The sequence below is a fragment of the Bos indicus genome, chromosome 3 (genome assembly GCF_029378745.1).
Source record: "Bos indicus isolate NIAB-ARS_2022 breed Sahiwal x Tharparkar chromosome 3, NIAB-ARS_B.indTharparkar_mat_pri_1.0, whole genome shotgun sequence".
NCBI lineage: Eukaryota > Metazoa > Chordata > Mammalia > Artiodactyla > Bovidae > Bos > Bos indicus.
Genome location: NC_091762.1, coordinates 71,017,083 through 71,039,209, shown reverse-complemented (window position 1 = coordinate 71,039,209; position 22,127 = coordinate 71,017,083). Strand labels below are relative to the sequence as shown.

The 22,127-nt window shown below is 36.7% G+C and overlaps 1 protein-coding gene and 1 pseudogene across 8 annotated transcripts in view; one reads left to right on the top strand and one right to left on the bottom strand.

Moving 5' to 3' along the window:
- The window catches only part of LRRIQ3 (leucine rich repeats and IQ motif containing 3), a 209,850-nt gene that overhangs the window by 53,518 nt on the left and 134,205 nt on the right, over positions 1 to 22,127 (bottom strand). The window lies entirely within an intron of this gene.
- LOC109556645 (RNA-binding protein with serine-rich domain 1-like) lies at positions 18,570 to 19,462 on the top strand (annotated as a pseudogene).

The window sequence follows — 22,127 nt, the reverse complement described above, 5'->3', positions numbered from 1 at the left end:
CCCCTTATTCAATTAACGTTTTTAAATTTTACTGTTTTGTGTGTGTGTGTGTGTGTGTGTGTGGTTTTTGGAGACTGCTATCATAATTTTTATATATACATATTTTGCTTTTGACCAATGTTGAGCCAGGGACTAAGAAATCTAAGAAAACTTCAGAAAACCAAGATCATCTGGTCCTATCACTTCATGGCAAATAGATGGGGAAACAGTGGAAACAGTAACAAACTTTAGTTTTTTGGGCTCCAAAATCACTTCACATGGTGACTGAAGCCATGAAATAAAAAGATACCTGTTTCTTGGAAGAAAAGTTATGACTGACCTAGACAGAATATTAAAAAGCAGAGTCATTACTTTGCCAACAAAGGTCCGTCTAGTCAAGGCTATGGTATTTCCAGTAGTCCTGTATGGATGTGAGAGTTGGACTATAAAGAAAGCTGAGTGCCAAATAATTGACGCTTTTGAATTGTGGTATTGGAGAAGACTCTTGAGAGTCCTTGGACTGCAAGGAGATCCAACCAGTCCATCCTAAAGGAAATCAGTCCTGAATATTTATTGGAAGGACGGATGCTGAAGCTGAAGCTCCAATACTTTGGCCACTTGATGTGAAGAACTGAATGTGATGCTGGGAAACAGTGAAGGTGGGAAGAAAAGGGGATGATAGAGGATGAGATGGTTGGATGTTATCATCAACTAAATGGACATAAGTTTGAGTAGACTCTGGGAATTGGTGTTGGACAGGAAGGCCTGGTATGCTACAGTCCACGGGGTTGCAAAGCATCAGACACAACTGAGCGACTGAACTGAATTGAACTGAACTTAAGCCAGGGACTAGTAGCTTGGAAGTGCATGCGTGTATGCTAAGTTGCTTTAGCCATGTCCAACTCTCACCCTATGGCCTGTAGCCTCCCAGGCTCCTCTGTCCATGGGGATTCTCTAGGCAAGAATACTAGAGTGAGTTGCCATTCCCTTCTCCAGGTGGTCTTCTCGACCCAGGGATCAAAGCTGCATCTTCTGTGTCCCCCACATTGAGGGCGGATCCTTTACCATTTGAACCATCATCTAAATATTTTCCACTTTATCCTAAATATTCTTATGACAATCTCTTTTAATTCAAAGATATTCCTGAAATCAAGATAGACTGTATAGACATTATCTATCTATTATTGTTTTAACACTTGTGGGCACATGAGGTCTAGCAATAACAACAGAAATAATAACAGCAGCAGCTAACATTTACTGAACATTTCCTACATGTTAGACAGTTTACTGTATGGGTATATGCCATGTGATAAGCTTCATGCCAAGTACTATACATATGTTATTATTGTGGAATACTCTTTGAATACATCCTTTTAGTATACCCTTTTGACTAAGTAAGATGTGATCACTGTGGTTAGAATAATTAACACTAACTGCACATGCGTGCATGCTGTCGCTCAGTTGTGTCTGACTCTTTACGATCACATGGTTCCTTTGTCCATGGGATTTTTCCAGGCAAGAATACTGGAGTGGGTTGCCATTTCTTCCTCTAGGGGATCTCTCTGATCCAAGGATTGAATCTGTGTCTCCTGTAGCTCCTGCATTGGCAGGTAGTTTCTTTACCACTGAGCCACCAGGGAAGCCCCTAATTCTAGCTGTAGTAACAGATAAAAACAAAGTTAAATGGTTAATAAAGGTTGATTTTGCTCATGTAAATCTAAAGTAGATAGGATAGCCATCTTCTATAACGTAGCTAAACCATCTGAAAATGTGAGCTCTCCAAGGACTCCGCAGGAAAGAAGTGAGGGAAAGGTACGCTTAAATACCTTATCCTAGAAGTAATATACTTACTTTGAGTCACAATCTATCAACTAGAACTAAACTATGGCCTCCCAATTAAATTTTGAGAGAGGCTTGGAATTGTAGACAAATAACTGGAATATTTTATAAGCACAAAATCCTTGCCACAAGTCATCACAGATCATTTGATCCTTTTTCCCCTACATATAGAACATACTCCTGAAGAAAAACAATTGAAAGTCCCATCAAGTCCAGAATCTCTAGATGTTTTTTAAGAGTCTATCAATCAGGCCTGAATATGGTTTTGTCTAAAGACATGAATTACAAAGACAAGTCATCTCCCAAATCACCCACCCAGACACATACTGGTACAGGGAAAAGTCAACTACAAATGGGGAGAACAGGAGGGACACACTAGTTACTGGTTTTCTCTGTGAACTTCTCCTACCTTTAGGTGTGGATGGGTCCTGGCTTAGTCTCTCACATTGCTTTCTGTGAGAAGTCCTGTCTTTCATTATCCTTCTTTGTCACATCTCAGATGGGGTGAATTGCCTACTCTGAAGTGTACAACAGCTTTCTCAGTGTATTTCTTGCTTGCTAAAGATTGGAGATTCAGTGTATATTTAAGTCTTGAATGCTCAAAGTTATCTCAGACTAAGATACTCTTGTAATACCTTTTCATTAAACTTTCAGCTGTTGATCTATTTCTTCTCTCAGTTCTATGTGCCAGTAATCGCATGTAAAAGTCGTTTGGAGTCATATATAGTGTTCAGATCTGCTTTCTTTTTCTTTCTTCCAATCTCTCTTACTGTACCAATTTAATGGAAGTTACTATGAAGCTATCCACAACAGTAGGTGGGAAGTCCACACACTTAATCCAACCTCTGTCCTAAGTCATCATCTTCAACTAAGAGGTTTGGGCCTTTGTCTCAAAGCCTTTTTTAATTTCCTGTTTTGTTTTACTATTTGGGATTATAGAAGCAGACAGATTTTCCAAAGCCCTAAATTCCTGAACTCTTCATTCTCTTTTATTTTGCCTTGAATACCAGCTACTTTGCTGAAAGTGAAAGTGAAGTCGCTCAGTCATGTCCGACTCTTTGCTATCCCATGGATCTGTAGCCTACCAGAGTCCTCTCTCCATGGGATTCTCCAGGCAAGAGTATTTGGAGTGGGTTGCCATTCCTTTCTCCAGTGGATCTTTCTGACCCAGGAATTGAACCCAGGTCTCCCACATTGCATGCAGATGCTTTAACTTCTGAGCCACCAGGGAAGTCCCTACTTTGCTGAGCTCCTCTTTTTTCTACGGGATAACTTTCCAAACACAGTACAGTACAACCAACACACAAAATCAATACTCTTGTTTTTCCCCTAAAGCCATTAAGTTAGCAAACAGTTTGCCTTCCAAGTTATAACAGGGAAATGCTTTGCTACTACAAAACTTAGACTGCCAATTTTTCCCAATCTCTTAACAGTTTTCGTATCTGGACACTAAGATGAGGCCATATTTAAGGGTCTTCTTATGTATCAATGCAGCATAATTAACCTTAATTTCTTCTATCTCTATAAACCCAGTAGCTTAGTAGAGTAAAGATTTATCCATTTCTCATCTAAGAACCAATGTGTGTCAGTAGTACCTTTTAAATATGCTAATGGAACACATGGCCTCCAAGATCTACAAGGGGGGAAAGAGAATGATAACTCTTAATTGCTTTTACTCTGAAGTGATAAGTTTCACTTTTGCTCACAGTCAAGTAGGCAGAAATAATCATATAATCCTTTAGTGCATGGGAAGCTGGACAATGCAGGGGGGGTATATGGAATACGGGACTGGAATATAATCATATTGTGGCTTAGAATTAGAAAGTAAAACCAATGTATTTGATTCAAAGCCTATTTTCTTTCCATTAAGCTATACTTACTTTCATTTGAATTTAACCTTCTTCCTCTCTATTCCTGTTAGTAAGAATATTAAAAATACTTAAAAAGCAATTTGAACTATTATACTGATACAAACTAAATTTTGTTTTCAATTTTAAATCCAGCAACAAACATTTCTAGTTTTACATGCATGAGTATGCTCTAATTACTCATCTGAAGTAATTTAGTTTATATTGTTTTATATCCTGGACTAAAATTCAGTCATTCCAGCAAACGATTTAGGAGGGAAAAAAAAAAAGCACTGATAGAACTGCCTAATGCACAAGTGGATTGAAATCAGCAAGATATGATAAATTGGATGAATTTGGAAGAAAAATGTTGGAGGCAGAAAATGTAATGCATTTCAATGGAAACCGTAAAATCTCCTTGAGAGTCTTCATTTCAGACTCATAAATGGATTTAGAGAAAGACAAAGTACATAATGGAGATAAAATAACTAAAGATTGTACAAATCTGATCACAGGCACTTGGATATAATAATGACCCTCAAATAATTAATCCTGTGACCTTATATTCTGAATTGAAAATAGCAGTTTTGTTCTCAGAAATGTCTTTTATATAACAGCTGGCACTTTGTGAAAAATATCTGAATTTGCTTCTTATAACTGCATCTGTATAAATTTTGTTGAAATAACTGCAATTGTCCCATCTTTCAGCTATACTTATAACAGAAGGTTAAGAAAACGCTAACATGTACTTGTAGGGTTGCAATGTCTGCTTGGTATGCCATATCCCTTCAGTATAAATCAAGAAATGTATATGTTTAATTTCTAACAATGGAAAAAACTCAAAATACAAGATAGAATAAGTATCCCTGAAACATTATATCTCTTTAAAATATCTGACATGCAGTATTTTATGAAGAAAAAAAAATATTTGGTTAGGCAATTTAGAATAAAAACTAGAAGGGATAACAGGTTTAATTTAAATAAAATAAAACATATATTTATTACAAGTTAATAACTAGAAAGAGGAATTTTGGATAATGTTTACAACAAAAATAATCAGTAGTTAAGCTGTCATGTGTAATTCAATTGATTTATTTGCTAATATAAATGAAACAGTACAGTATATATCCTTAAGCATATGTTATAACTTCATAATCTTACAGAAATTCCACTGACATATGTAATATCATCTTTACCACTAATATACTAGCTTCATGAGAATAGAGTTTTATATGCCTTATCTACTGTTGGATTTTGAGTACCTAGAGCTGTTAACAATATATATGTAATAATAATCTAAAGTGTAGTTTAAAAAAACTAAGTGTAATAAAATGCTCTCTAAATTTCAAACCCTGTTGGAGGTGTGGGAAGAAGGAGTTAAAGTATTTGGACGGTGATCCATTCATTCTGTTTGTAAAGTGCCCAGGGGGAAAGGAAAGAATACGCATGATCTGATCTAATCCCTATGTCAAATGGCACTCCAAAAAAAAAAAAAGACAAATGATATTTTCTAGGAGGAAGAGATCTTATCTATCAAATGCCCTTAGCAGGATGATGCCTGGCTAAAGGATTGCTTATATTAAATAAACTCAGAATCTATAAGGTTACACTCTCTGGAGAAAGTCATAGAAACTATACAACTTTCTGAAAAAGAAAACAGAAATATTTCATAGTATAAATAAACACTTGCCTCTGTGTGAAGTAAACTGATAAAACTCATAGATATCTCATCTACTTTGCTGGGCCATAGGTGCAAGTTCTTCAAGGGAAGAAAAAACCTGAAAAGCCATGTCTGATGTCCCAGACCTATCCCTGCCTCATTTGAACCTCACAATTATTTGTATCCTTGAAATTAATAGTAAAGTTTTAATTGATCTATTGATGACAGAAACAGTATGGCATTTAATTTATGTAATCATATATTATTCAAATTAGAACATGTTCAAGATTGAAAGGCACTATTATTAATAATTATACCAAGACAGCAGGCACTAATAGAGACTTTACAGAGCAATAAGTACATGGTCATGGTACAAACAGCCATGGGTCATTCATTCACTAGTGTATTTGTTTATCTGGCAAATATTTTAAAAGTTTTGGCTACTTGAAATATCACAGGGAGAAAGTAAACAGGGAAATATGGCCCTATGTAGGAGTTAAAATACTCAGCATATATAAAATATGAATTATTCTGGCTGGGCTTACAGTAACAATATAAGGATTAGAAAAATCATAGTATGACATATGTCATTTCTAATTAAACATTAAAAAATCATATATTATCCTTATGGATAGTTGCTTACCCACATTCTATTTATCCATTTCCATACTTGTTGCCATGTAATTTACCTTGCTCAGATAAATGTAAACTTCATTTATATATTGATTTCAGATCTCTTAAGAGTACTCCTTGTGGACATGATAAGCTGCCAAATGTTAAGGAAGACACAGAGACAGAAAATCCATCGTTTTCAATAAATTCATATTTTGGCAAGGGGAAGATTGCTCAAAACAACCACAAGTAAAAGTATGTATAGAGTGTTATGGAATGTACAAGATGAAGGCATTAATTGCAATTATTAAGGAGAACAAAAACTTAGTGTAGAAAACAAATGTAATTAAGGTACTGCAGAACAAATGGATTTCAAAAGGCAAAAATGGACATATTTTCAGTTGGAGGAAAAAACATAAGCACAGGCAAAATGTTACATTCTTGGAATTGTAAGTAGCACTTTATATGTAACTAGAACATAGACCTGGTAAGAAGAATAAGCACTGAGATGTCAGAGAATCTCTGGCAATATGTCCTCACAGGTTAAAATAAAACTATATCAAGAAAAAGATAACAAGCTGGACAAGAGATGCTACAAGAAGCAATATTAGACAGAATAAGAATTTCAACTCATTATATTGAACTTACCAAAAATGGGGGAATAAAAACAATATAAAATAAAATAAGAATGAGAAAAAATAGTAATAAAGTATAGAAGTGAAAATCTTATGTAGGTGGATGATACAAATAGTAAAATGGATGTTACTAAAGAATAGTTCATGAGCTTAAAGATCAGACTGAACAATTTCTCGAAAGAATTCTGGGAAGGATGAAGAAATATAAAATTAAAAAAGAAATGGAAAGATATAGAGAAGTAAAAGTGCTGAGGTAACTGGTTTCCCAGAAGATGAGAAAAAGAAAAATGGAGAGCGGAAAATATATGAACAAATAAATATAAGATATGCTAAGAAGAAGAAAGAGTAAAATATACATATAACCATGTTTACTTTTAATTATATATGTATGTGTGTATATATATATATATAACCATATTTTAGTAAAATTTAAGGGCTAAAGTCAGACAATTTTAAAAGCTTCTAAAGGAACAAGAATAAAATGACATCACATTGCTTAGCAGCAACACTGAATGCAAGAAGACAATGGAGTGACAGTTTGGAAGTACAGGCATAACTCAGAGATACTACAGGTTCAGTTCCAGACCACCACGATAATAAAGCAAGCACCACAATAAAGTGAGACACACAAAGTTTTGGTTTCCCAGTGCATATAAAATTATATTTACACTGTAGTATAGTCTATTAAGTGTGCAAAAGTATCATGTTGAAAAATGTATATATCTTAGTTAAAAGTACTTTATAACTAAAAACTGCTGACCATTATCTGAGATTTCAGCAAGTCACAGGGGATCTTGCCCTGACGTTGATGGCTGTTGGCTGGAGGGCGGTGGTTGCTAAAGGTCAGTGTGGCTGTGGCAATTAAAATGAGATGGTAATGAAATTTACCTCTTCAATCTACTCTTCCTTTCACAAACAATTTCTCTATAACATATTTTCCCACAATCTGTGTGCTCAGTCAGTTAGTCATGTCTGACTCTTTGCAACCCCATGAACTGTAGCCTGCCAGGTTCCTCTGTCCATGGGGATTCTCCATACAAAAATACTGAAGTGGTGTTGCCATGTCCTCCTCCAGGGGATTTTCCCAACCCAGGGATCGAACACAGGTCTCCTGCATTGCAGGCAGATGCTTTATGTCTGAACCACGCATGGCAGAACTCTTCAAATTGAAGTCAATCCTCTAAAACCCTGCTGCTGCATTAGCCCCTAAGTTTATGTAATATTCTAAATCCTTTTTGGTCATTTCCACCATCTTCACAGCATCTTCACCAGGTGTAGATTCCACCTCAATAAAGCACTTTGCTCATCTCTAAGAAGCAATTCCTCATTTGTTCAAGTTTTATGGTAAGATTGAAGCGGTTCAGTGAGCTCTTTAGTCTCCACTTCTAATTCTTTTGCTATTTCCACAAAATCTGCAGTTACTTTCTTCCCTGAAGTCTTGAACCCTTCAAAGTCATCAAGGAGGATTGGAATCAACATCTTTCAAATTCCTGTTAATGTTGGTATTTTGACCTCCTCCCATAAATCACAAGCATCCTTAAGAGCATCTAGAATGGTGAATCCTTTCCAGGTTTTCAATTTACTTTGAAAAGATCAATCAGAGGAATTGCTAACCAGTGTAGCTACAGCCTTACAAAATGTATTTCTGAAAATAAGACTTGAAAGTCAAAATTACTTCTTGATAAATGGACCACAGAATATTGTGGCATCAGAGTGACATTAATCTCTTTGTACATCTCAATCAGAACTATTGGATGACCAGTTGCACTGTCAATGAGTTGTAAAATTTTGAAAGAAATCTTTCTTCATTTTTAAGCAGTAGGTCTAAACAGTAGACTTAATATTCAGGAAACCATGTTATAAACAGATGAGCTGTCATCTAAGCTTTATTGTTCTAGTAATAGAACATAGAGATGATTTAAGGTTGTAACTCTAAGAATCCTAGGATTTCTAGGATGGTAAATGAGCATTGGCTTCAACTTAAAGTCCCTAACTGTGTTAGCCAATAATAAAAGAGTCATCCTGTCCTTTGAATCCAAACATTGACTTTTCCTAACTATGAGTCTTCAATGGCATCCTTTTCCAATATAAGGCTGTTTTGTCTACATTAGAAATCTGTTGTTTAGTGTAGCCACTTTCATTAATTACCTTGGCAAGATCTGCTGGATAACCTGTTGCAGCTTCTACATCAGCTTCATCTTGCACTTAAATTTTACAGAGATGGCTTCTTTCCTTCAACCTCATAAACCAAATTGTGCTAGCTTCAAACTTTTCTTCTGCAGCTTCCTCACCTCTCTTGTCATGCACAGGATTGAAGAGAGTTAGAATCTTGCTCTGGATTAAGCTTTGGCTTAAGGGAATGTTGTTATTGACTTGATTTTCTATCCAGACCACTAAAACTTTCTAAGTATCAGTACTAAGGATGTTTCACTTTCTTATTATTCATGTGTTCACTGGAGTAGCATTTTTGGTGGTGGTGGTGGTGGTTTAGTCACTGAGTCGTGTCTGACTCTTTGAGACCCCATGGACTCAATAGCTAGGAATCTTTTTTGCCATAAATCTTCAGTTGGTAAAAATGCATATTCACAAAACAGAAAAAAAAAACTTAGGTATGCTTGTATAGAAAGAAAATAATCTTAAACACAGACTTAAAAATTTAGTCAACTTATTATTCAAATGTGAGGTAAAAAATTAGTGTATAGGATAAAAGGTGAAAGGTTTTCTACTATAGCCTCATGTAATAAATACTTTTGAAGAAAAGTGAGGTGCAGCCAAGTTAAGAAATAAATCAAGGAGATGCTACAAAAGATATGGAAAGTAAGGTCAAACAAATAACAAGATTTGTAGTTTATTAAAAAAAGATTTTAAAATTAAAATCAAACACAAAATGACACAACTAAAAACCTAGGCAATATTAGGACTGGATCCTGGACAAATCAAAAACATTGCACAACTGGTAAAACATGAATATGGCTCACAGATAAATTAATACCCATCACTTCATGGGAAACAGATGGGGAAACAGTGGAAACAGTGTCAGACTTTATTTTTTTGGGCTCCCAAATCACTGCAGATGGTGACTGCAGCCATGAAATTAAAAGATGCTTACTCCTTGGAAGGAAAGTTATGACCAACCTAGATAGCATATTGAAAAGCAGAGACATTACTTTGCCAACAAAGGTCCATCTAGTCAAGGCCATGGTTTTTCCAGTGGTCATGTATGGATGCGAGAGTTGAACTGTGAAGCAAACTGAGCTCCGAAGAATTGATGCTTTTGAACTGTGGTGTTGGAGAAGACTCTTGAGAGTCCCTTAGACTGCAAGGAGATCCAACCAGCCCATTCTAAAGGAGATCAGCCCTGGGACTTCTTTGGAAGGAATGATGCTAAAGCTGAAACTCCAGTACTTTGGCCACCTCATGTGAAGAGTTGACTCATTGGAAAAGACTCTGATGCTGGGAGGGATTGGGGGCAGGAGGAAAAGGGGACAACAGAGGATGAGCTGACTGGATGGCATCACCAACTTGATGGACATGAGTTTGAGTGAACCCCAGGAGATGGTGATGGACAGGGAGGCCTGGCGTGCTGTGATTCATGGTTGCAAAGAGTCAGACATGACTGAGCGACAGAACTGAACTGAACTGAACTGATGAAAGTGAAAGTGTTAGTCACTCAGTCCTGCGTGACTCTTTGCAACCCTATGGACAGTAATCCACCAGGTTCCTCTGTCCATGGAATAGTCCAGGCAAGAATACTGGAATGGGTTACCATTTCCTTCTCCAGGGGATCTTCTTGACTGGAGGGACTGAACCTGGGTTTCTCACACTGCAGGCAGATTTTTTACCATCTGAGCTACCAGTATGGTATGAATGTTAATTAAATTCCTGTTTTGATAACTGTGCTATGATTATTTAAGATGATAACATCTGGGGAATAGGTGAAGGGTATTTAGGAATAATTTGTAATATATGTGCCTTTTCTGTAATTTGAAATTGTTTCAAAATAATAAGTCAAAGGAAAGGAAAAATATAGATATTTGTTATGAAAAAAACAGAAAGTAAACAAGATTAGAACTGGCAAAAAGTAGAAGCTAGAAATAGGCCCAGTTATATCAATAAATATAGTAAAAATAAATGGACTACAGAACTGGACCATATATATATGGATGAAAAAGTATCCATGGAAAATTTAAACTAAAATATAGTTGAGCATATATACTAACATCAGACAACAGAAAACATGAATAAAAAAACATTATTAGGAACAGAGAAGGTAAATATATAATAATAAAAGTTTCAACTTACCAAAAATACATATCAATTATAATCAGGTAATAAAATAACCTTAAAATGAGGAAAACAAAATTTGACAGAATTAAGGAGAAGCAAACAAATTCACAATTATAGTGGAAGGTTTCAATATATCTCTTTCAATTCTTGGTTAAGTAGACAAAAGAAAAATCAGCAGGCAGAAGTAATTGGATAATAAAAATAGAATATTTGGATAACTATGCAAAGTTTGATCCAATGGACTTAAGAATTTGTCATAACTACTTTTTTTTTTTTTTAACAAATACCAAAGAGTAGGTATAAGCTGGGATTGAAAAAGGTTATTCTTATGAAAATCATTAAAGTTAAAAGATGCTACTTCCTGTGGGATTGCAAAAGCACTCCTCTCACTCAGTACTCCCAGAATTGCTCATCTTTCATTTTAGAGGAAATGAATTAACTAGTGCAGAAAGGTTTGCATCACAAACACAATGGTATTACCTGATATTAACTAAATAGTAGAAAGAGACTGTCAAACTTCCTAATCTTTCAAACTAAGGTTTGTTGAACTTACACTTGAATATTGTCAGAGAAAGAAATTATACCAATCATTCTGAAAGGAAATCTTTATAGAGAAGAAAGGAGAAACACTGCTCAGTAGAAAGTATTTCTCATCCTATATCACTTTGACTATATATTTGAATATATTATTGTATAGAAATTGGTAGAATAGTTTAAGATAATCATACATATAAAAATGCAATAATTGCAAAGCAACAGAAAATACTACTTAGTTAAAAAAAATAGTGATCTTTAATACTGAACTGATAAAATCTTATGCGAAAAAATAATACTAAACTGTTGAAGTAACATCAGTATAATTTCTAGCTGCTTAAAATTAACCAATTTGTTAAAGCAAGTATAAGGTAATTGTTTGTGATTTAAATTTAAAAATATAGGAAGAAATGTTATTTTTTACTCTAATTCCAATGTTTTTAGATAAGTATAATGATTTTAGATAAGTAAGATACTCTTTAACTCTCATGGCTTTTTTTAAACATCAGGAATATTAGAATAAATAGGAAATAATTAATAGAATTTTATATAAAATGGGTGGTCCCACAGTATTTGGAATGACAGAGGGAGTGACAGATGTTATTAGGTTTCATGGATTCAGATAGCTTAATCTAATACAACCATATTCCGATGCATATGATTTTAATTATTTCATAGTGACACATTTATGGTCCTCAGGAGGCATCATGGCGAAATAGAAAAGGCACTAGACTTTGAATCAGGAAACAGCCTGGGAATAGCAAAGCTCTGGCACTTATGGATTATATGACCTTGAGTAAACTATCTTAGTTCTTTAAACTCACTTTCCTCGTCTATAAAAGAGAAACAATAAATTAAATTAAATGTTATACTGTGACATTATCTGGGATGGTTAACACATTTTAATCTTCATGATCCACTGATGATGGCTACAAAAGTATTCACTTGAGAGGGAAGTCAATCAGAATTCAGCATGATTTATAATTGACATTTTCCAAGGGTTAAAACTCCCTTGTCTGTAACAGAATATATGTTCCAAAACTGCATATTCCCTCCTTTTCACCTTATCTTACCTTCTTTTCACATATCTAATATATATTGTGAATACTAGTCAGCTCAATTTAAAATATCAATGTTTATCTCAGATTAAAAAGAATAAGTTAAAATGTTTCAACATATTAATTTTTTGCTTCCTCCCTGCAACTGAGTACCATAATAAAAAATGAAAAGACATGTAAAGACAATGAGAAAGAAAGAAAGAAAATAGCAGTGACATATAAAAAAAAATGGAAGCAGGAAAGCAGATGAATAAAAGGTAAGGGACAACAAATATTATAAAGTTGAAATTTACTGCAAGGAAACGAGAAAGCTGATTCACAGTATAGAACACTAAAAAGGCAGAGAATTGGAAACATGACTTAAATAATTGTTTTAAAGGCATAATTATGTCAACAGAACTTTTGGCAACCACATGTAACCAAGTGACTCTTTCATCTCTTTGTAGGAGATGGGAGATTAAAGATTTATTTTGCAGAAAAGTTAAACTAGATAGATTTTATATTCAGGGACATAAGTACAGCTAAGGATTCAGGACTACCTGACTGAAAAATTGGGAAATGAAGGTCCTCATACCAAGTTTTGCAGAGATCTCAGTGCTCTATGGTGACCTAAATGGGAAGAAAATCCAAAAAAGAGGGGCTATATGTATAAGTATGGCTGATTTACTTTGCTGTACAGCAGAAATTGACACAGAAGTGTAAGACAACTATACTCCAATAAAAACCATCAAATCTATGTGATATTAGTATTCTCAGAAAAGGAGAATAAATTTTATCTATTAACTAAATTGCATCTATTATCTAAGAATTGTTGTTGTATATTTTAGTGTGCATTTTAGAATTTTGACTACATAATTTAAAAAATAGAGTTAGAAGGAAAAACTTAGTAAATATTCCATAAAAAAGGGAAAATTAAGAAAGGAGGAAATAGGTTATAAAAAGTAGGAAAGTAAAAGGATCAGTCCAAGAGGTCTGTCTGAATAATAGGGATTCTAGAAAGAGAAAACAAAATAGATAAAATGGATGAAATAAATACAAGAATAATGGGTCAGAAAGATGGTAGACTAGGAATCTATGAGAGTACCACCCATATCCTCAATCTTTCACAGGAATATCAAATAAATAACTACAGAATGGCTAAAACAGCTTTATACAAGCTCTGGAAATGAGTCAATGATTTACAGCAACTAAATAAGCACTCAATCCAGAAAAAGCCACATTCAAAAGAGTCAGATATATCAAGGGATCATTTAGATGTAGAAACATATGGCAGAAACTATATTTTATTAGAATGATAACTTATTAATATTTAATTAAAATATTTATTAATAAATTGACAGAAAAGTAAGACATTCATAACATCTTTATTTGCAGTTCTCTATTCAGTCTAATCACACGGACCATAGCCCTGTCTAACTCAATGAAACTAAGCCATGCCGTGTGGGGCTACCCAAGACAGGGGGGTCATGGTGGAGAGGTGTGACAGAAAATGGTCCACTAGAGAAGGGAATGGCAAACCACTTCAGTATTCTTGCCTTGAAAACCCCATGAACAGTATGAAAAGGCAAAATGATAGGATACTGAAACAGGAACTCCCCAGGTCGGTAGGTGCCCAATATGCTACTGGAGATCAGTGGAGAAATAACTCTAGAATGAATGAAGGGATGGAGCCAAAGCAAAAACAATACCCAGTTGTGGATGTGACAGGTGATAGAAGTAATATCCGATGCTGTAAAGAGCAATATTGCATAGGAACCCGGAATGTTAGGTCCATGAATCAAGGCAAATTGGAAGTGGTCATACAGGAGATGGCAAGAGTGAACGTCGACATTCTAGGAATCAGCGATCTAAAATGGACTGGAATAAGTGAATTTAACTCAGATGACCATTATATCTACTATTGTGGGCAGGAATCCCTTAGAGGAAATGAAGTAGCCATCATGGTCAACAGAACAAGTCCGAAATGCAGTACTTGGATGAAATCTCAAAAACGACAGAATGATCTCTGTTCGTTTCCAAGGCAAACCATTCAATATCACAGTAATCCAAGTCTATGCTCCAACCAGTAACGCTGAAGAAGCTGAAGTTGAACAGTTCTATGAAGACCTACAAGACCTTTTAGAACTAACAGCCAAAAAAGATGTCCTTTTTATTATAGGGGACTGGAATGCAAAAGAAGGAAGTCAAGAAACACCTGGAGTAACAGGCAAATTTGGCTTTGGAATACAGAATGAAGCAGGGCAAAGACTAATAGAGTTTTGCCAAGAGAACACACTGGTCATAGCAAACACCCTCTTCCAACAACACAAGCGAAGACTCTACACATGGACATCACTAGCTGGTTAACACCGAAATCAGACTGATTATATTCTTTGCAGCCAAAGATGGAGAAGCTCTATACAGTCAGCAAAAATAAGACCGGGGGCTGACTGTGGCTCAGATCATGAACTCCTTATTGCCAAATTCAGACTTAAATTGAAGAAAGTAGGGAAAACCACTAGACCATTCAGGTATGACCTAAATCAAATCCCTTATACAGTGGAAGTGAGGAATAGATTTCAGGGCCTACATCTGATAGATAGAGTGCTTGATGAACTATGGAATGAGGTTCATGACATTGTACAGGAGACAGGGATCAAGACCATCCCCATGAAAAAGAAATGCAAAAAAGCAAAATGGCTGTCTGGGGAGGCTTACAAATAGCTGTGAAAAGAAGCGAAGCAAAAAACAAAGGAGAAAAGGAAAGATATAAGCATCTGAATGCAGAGTTCCAAAGAATAGCAAGGAAGAGCAACTGATTCCTTCCCCAGTACGGTGAAGCAGAATCAGGAGAAATCAGGCCATTGTCAGTTCTCTTACTTACGATGGAAGGAACAGAGTAGAATTTGTTTGGAATGTTCTAGCTTGTTTTGGGGCTGCCTGAAGGACTAGTTTGTCTCTCACCTGACCCAAAGATCAGAAGAGAAATAGAAATAAAGAATCCAGGCTACAGAATCCAACAACACATTAAAAAGATCATACACCATGACCAAGTGGGCTTTATCCCAGGGAAGCAAGGATTCTTCAATATCCGCAAATCAATCAATGTAATACACCACATTAACAAATTGAAAGATAAAAACCATATGATTATCTTAATAGATGCAGAGAAAGCCTTGACAAAATTCAACACCCATTTATGATAAAAACTCTCCAGAAAGCAGGAATAGAAGGAACATACCTCAACATAATAAAAGCTATATATGACAAACCCACAGCAAACATTATCCTCAATGGTGAAAAATTAAAAGCATTTCCTCTAAAGCCAGGACAAGACAAGGGTGCCCACTTTCACCATTACTATTCAACATAGTTTTGGAAGTTTTTGCCACAGCAATCAGAGCAGAAAAAGAAATAAAAGGAATCCAAATTGGAAAAGAAGAAGTAAAACTCTCACTATTTGCAGATGACATGATCCTCTACATAGAAAACCCTAAAGACTCCACCAGAAAATTACTAGAACTAATCAATGACTATAGTAAAGTTGCAGGATATAAAATCAACACACAGAAATCCCTTGCATTCCTATACACTAATAATGAGAAAACAGAAAGAGAAGTTAAGGAAATAATTCCATTTACCATTGCAAAGGAAAGAATAAAATACTTAGGAATATATCTACCTAAAGAAACTAAAGACCTATATATAGAAAACTATAAAACACTGGTGAAAGAAATCAAAGAGGACACTAATAGATGGAGAAATATACCATGCTCATGGATTGGAAGAATCAATATAGTGAAAATGAGTATACTACCCAATGCAATTTGTAGATTCAATGCAATCCCTATCAAGCTACCAACAGTATTCTTCACAGAGCTAGAACAAATAATTTCACAATTTGTATGGAAATACAAAAAACCTCGAATAGCCAAAGCGATCTTGAGAAAGAAGAATGGAACTGGAGGAATCAACCTACCTGACTTCAGGCTGTACTACAAAGCCACAGTTATCAAGACTGTATGGTACTGGCACAAAGACAGAAATATAGATCAATGAAACAAAATAGAAAGCCCAGAGATAAATCCACGCACATATGGACACCTTATCTTTGACAAAGGAGGCAAGAATATACAATGGATTAAAGACAATCTCTTTAACAAGTGGTGCTGGGAAATTTGGTCAACCACTTGTAAAAGAATGAAACTAGAACACTTTCTAACACCATACACAAAAATAAACTCAAAATGGATTAAAGATCTAAACATAAGACCAGAAACTATAAAACTCCTAGAGGAGAACATAGGCAAAACACTCTCTGACATATATCATAGCAGGATCCTCTATGACCAACCTCCCAGAATATTGGAAATAAAAGCAAAAATAAACAAATGGGACCTAATTAACCTTAAAAGCTTCTGCACAACAAAGGAAATTATCAGCAAGGTGAAAAGACAGCCTTCAGAATGGGAGAAAATAATAGCAAATGAAGCAACTGACAAACAACTAATCTCAAAAATATACAAGCAACTCCTACAGCTCAACTCCAGAAAAATAAATGACCCAATCAAAAAATGGGCCAAAGAACTAAATAGACATTTCTCCAAAGAAGACATACAGATGGCTCACAAACACATGAAAAGATGCTCAACATCACTCATTATCAGAGAAATGCAAATCAAGACCACTATGAGGTACCATTTCCCGCCAGTCAGAATGGCTGCGATCCAAAAGTCTACAAGCAATAAATGCTGGAGAGGGTGTGGAGAAAAGAGAACTCTCTTACACTGTTGGTGGGAATGCAAACTAGTACAGCCACTATGGAGAACAGTGTGGAGATTCCTTTAAAAAACTGGAAATAGAACTGCCTTATGATCCAGCAATCCCACTGCTGGGCATACACACTGAGGAAACCAGAAGGGAAAGAGACACGTGTGCCCCAATGTTCATCGCAGCACTGTTTATAATAGCCAGGACATGGAAGCAACCTAGATGTCCATCAGCAGATGAATGGATAAGAAAGCAGTGGTACATATACACAATGGAGTATTACTCAGCCATTAAAAAGAATTCATTTGAATCAGTTCTAATGAGGTGGATGAAACTGGAACCTATTATACAGAGTGAAGTAAGCCAGAAGGAAAAACACCAATACAGTATACTAATGCACATATATGGAATTTAGAAAGATGGTAACAATAACCCTGTGTATGAGACAGCAAAAGAGACACTGATGTATAGAACAGTCTTATGGACTCGGTGGGAGAGGGAGAGGGTGGTAAGATTTGGGAGAATGGCATTGAAACATGTAAAATATCATGTATGAAACGAGATGCCAGTCCAGGTTCAATGCACGGTACTGGATGCTTGGGGCTAGTGCACTGGGATGACCCAGAGGGATGGTATGGGGAGGGAGGAGGGAGGAGGGAGGAGGGTTCAGGATGGGGAACACATGTATACCTGTGATGGATTCATTTTGATATTTGGCAAAACTAATACAATTATGTAAAGTTTAAAAATAAAATAAAAAAAAATAATAATAAAAAAAAGAAAATACAAAAACAAAACAAAACAAAAAAAAGAATCCAGGCTAGGAACCAAAGAAATAGTGGTGAACACTGTAAAAACTGCAGGGAACTGCTGATCCACAGACCCCAGGGGAAAGCAGTGTGGACTGAGAAATACAAATCGAAAATGTGAGATCCCGAAATAAAGCTGGGTAGAAACTCTTTGGGAAACCCAGACATTTCACTTGGGGACATAAAACAAAAACAAACAAAAGGGACCTAATTAAACTTAAAAGCTTTTGCACAGCAAAGGAAACCATAAAACAAAAAGACCTATAGGATCAGAGAAAATATTAGCAAATGATGTAACTGACAAGAGATTAATCTCAAATTAAAACATACAAACAGCTCATACAACTCAAACAAACAAACAAGTAAAACAATCCAATCAAAAAATGGGCAGAACAGAGAAATGACTGGCTTCAGAGGCTGAGTACAGCGGGAGCAGGTTATGGAGGTGGGAAGGTTCTGCACTTTGGTGTAAATTTCACTTGATCAGGGATCATTTCTCAGACTCAAGTTAGAAGTGAGAGCTCAGATAAGTGAGGTCCCCATTGCTTCAGAAGGGGAGAATGTATTTATCAGAGGTGAAAGAGAATTTGCTAGGAGTCAAAGAAAATAATAAAATGTCCAGCACTAGAGCTCCCGCTCCTTCTCCTACCAAATGCAAAGATCACTCTGATAAAACTCCAAGGATCGCTCTAGAGATAAAGTGACCACCAAGGAGTCAGGAGAGAAGGATCATGACTGGTGTGAAACTCAAAAGTGGTGCAATGCTTCCAGTGGTAGCAGCAGCACCAGGTCTCAGTTGGCTCCATCTCTAGTTCGGGCCCCAGAACGGGCTCCAGCAGCAGCTCCAGCTCATCCTCAGCATCCAGCCTCTCAGAAGTTGCAGCATATCCTGCAGCTCCAGCTCCAGCAGCACCTCTGGCTCTCAGAGTCCTTCTCAGGGCAAATATGACAATAGGTAGGGCTCCCCCTCCAAATTCAAACCTCCCAAAAAAGATGAAAACAAAAAGAAAAGGCAGAGACCTTCCCCCAAACCCACCAAAGTGCACATCAGGAGGCTCACCATGAATGTGACCAAGGATCACATCATGAAGCTACACTCCAACTCTGGGAAAATTAATGATTGACATGTCTGTGGAAAGGATGCAGCCCCATCTGTCTAAAGACAACACATGTATGGAGTTTGAGAATCCAGATGAGGTGGAAAAGGCACTGAAGCACATGGATGGAGGACAAATTGATGGTCAGAAGAGCACTGCCAACGCTGTGCTGGCCCTCTGGCCTCGGCCAGCTCCACTGGCAATTCCAATCAGTCCTCTCAGGAGAACCACCTCTCACATGGCACAGGTCACCCCCATGGATGAGGAGAAGGTCACTTTCCCCTTGGCACAGGGCCTCTTTGCAAAGGCGAGCCTGCTCCCCCTGTGGCCCGCCAAAGGAGCTACTCCACCTCTGACTCTTCCCTATAAGCAGGGCCACTGAAGTCCTGCCCCTTTGACTTGTATCCCATCTAACACACTCTTGTCACTTTTATAGCCGAACGAGTATTGCCAGGAAAGAAATCCCTCACTTGGGGGCAGGCTTTGAAGGTGAAGCAACCAACTGAGATATTTCCTCTGTCAGCATGATTCGGGTTGCAGGCGTGTTGTTGGTTTGGGGTTGTGCTTATAAGGATGACCTCTGGTTTTTTGGCTAGAAAGATTCCACACTTCTAGTTCCTGAGTCAGTTTAGCAGCAAAGTCAGCAGGGCTGAACAGAGGGCTTCAGGTGGTGTTACAGCTCCAGGTGGGAGCTTGTTTTGATATTCCACAGATGATCTGGGGCCCCTCTGGTGGTCTGGTCAGGCCTAACCTGCTGGCCTGCAGAGTCCTACAGGAAAGGGAATGCTTTTACACAATGGCCATTCCTGTTAGCCTGGCCCTGTTTCCCTGCTTGAGTCCTCTGATCTTTAGGGTCAAATACTGCCTGTTATCTGCCCAAAATGATTCTTTTCACATGTACTCATGTGTATACACATGTGTGCACACAAACACACCCACATCTCTCTTTCTTTCCAAAATGGTGAGTAAGTTGGAAACCAGCTCTGATAGGTCATCACAAAACCCCCTGTTGTTTTGGTATTCATGGTGGTTGTGCAGGTTGCCTTGGCAACATGTACATTCTTTTCTGGCTTTTCTTGTACAGTCAGTATTATTAATTTTCTGTTTTGAGTTTTTTAACTTTGCAGCATTTTAGATAATGCTGTGTTTCCATTTTGCTGTGTAGAATAAAATAATTGTGTTGAATAAACCTAGGATTAGAGTGTAAAAAAAGAAATGGGTAGAAGATCTAAATAGACATTTCTCCAAAGAAGACATACAGATGGCCATATGGTACCTAAAAAGATATTCAACACTGCCAATTATTAGAGAAGTTCAAATCAAAACTACAGTGAGGTATCATCTCATACCAGTCAGAATAGCCAACATAAAAAAGTCTATAAATAATAAATGCTGAAGATGGTGTGGAGAAAAAACAACCCACTACATTGTTTATGGGAACGTAAACTGGTAAACCACTATGAATAGTATGGAAGATCCTTAATAAACTAAAAATAGAGCTACTATATGATCCTACAATCCCATTGCTAGGCATATATCTGGGGAAAGACATAATCTGAAAAGATACATCCAACCCGATGTAAATTGAAGTACTATTTAAAATTGTCATGACATGGAAGCAACTTAAGTATTCATCAACAGATGAATTGAAAAGTAGATACGGCATGTATATTTTGTATATATATAAATACATATATATATAGAATTCTATATATAATATAATATTACTAAGTCATAAAAAAGAATAAAATGTGATTTGTAGCAAAATGGATGGACCTAGAGATGATCATAAATGAAGCAAGCCAGACAAAAGAAACAAACAGCAAATGACATCACTTATACATGGAATCTAAAAAAATGACACAAATGACCTTATTTAGGAAATGGAAATAGATTCACAGACGTAGAAAACAAACATAAGGTTACCAAAGGGAAAAAGGTGGGAGAGATGGGATACACTGACCCAGACGGGATGCGTGTTCAGAAAAGACCCAAGAAAACCTTAAGTATATTGACCTTGGGTTAAACTCAAATTTAAGGGGTTCACTAACTAGTAAGAGGGAGAAGGCAATGGCACCCCACTCCAGTACTCTTGCCTGGAAAATCCCATGGCAGAGGAGCCTGGTAGGCTGCACTCCATGGGGTTGTGAAGAGTCGGACACGACTGAGTGACTTCACTTTCACTTTTCACTTTCATGCACTGGAGAAGGAAATGGCAATCCACTCCAGTGTTCTTACCTGGAGAATCCCAGGAACTGGGGAGCCTGGTGGGCTGCCATCTATGGGGTCACACAGAGTTGGACACTACTGAAGTGACTTAGCAGCAGCAGTAGCAATTAGTAAGAGATTTCCATGCAAGTCTGCAAAGACTGGAACATGTGACTATTTTACAAACGTCATATTTTCAACAAGGCATACAAAGGAAATAGAGAAACAAGGCCCATTCAAAGGACAAAAAATAAATTCCCAGAAACTTTCCCCAAAGAAACATTCATATTAGCTTTATTGGACAAAAGTTTTAAAACAATGCTTTTAAAATTTGCTCAAAGATATGAAGGAAAATATAGACAAAGAACTAAAGGAAATAAGGAAAACAATCCATGAATAAAATAACAATGAAGGCATAGAAATAATCAAAGAAACAGAATGGGGGGGCAGAAAAATAAAGCAACCAAATTGAAAAGTTTACTGTGCAGTGCTTAGCCATTCAGTCGTGTCTGACTCTTTGTAAGCCTGTGGACTATAGTCTGCCAGGCTCCTCTGTGCATGGGGAATCCCCAGGCAAGAATACTGGAATACATTGCCAGTCCCTTCTCCAGGGAATCTTCCCACCCCAGGGACTGAACTCAGGTCTCCTGCATTGCAGGTGGATTCTTTACCATCTGAAGCCAGCAGGAAAGCCCAAAAAGTTCATGAGAAGGGTTCAAAAATAGACCTTTAAAAAAGAAAGCAGAATCAGCAAAATTTAAAGATGTCATTTGAAATAATTGAGCCTGAGGAACAAAATGAAAGAGAATGAAG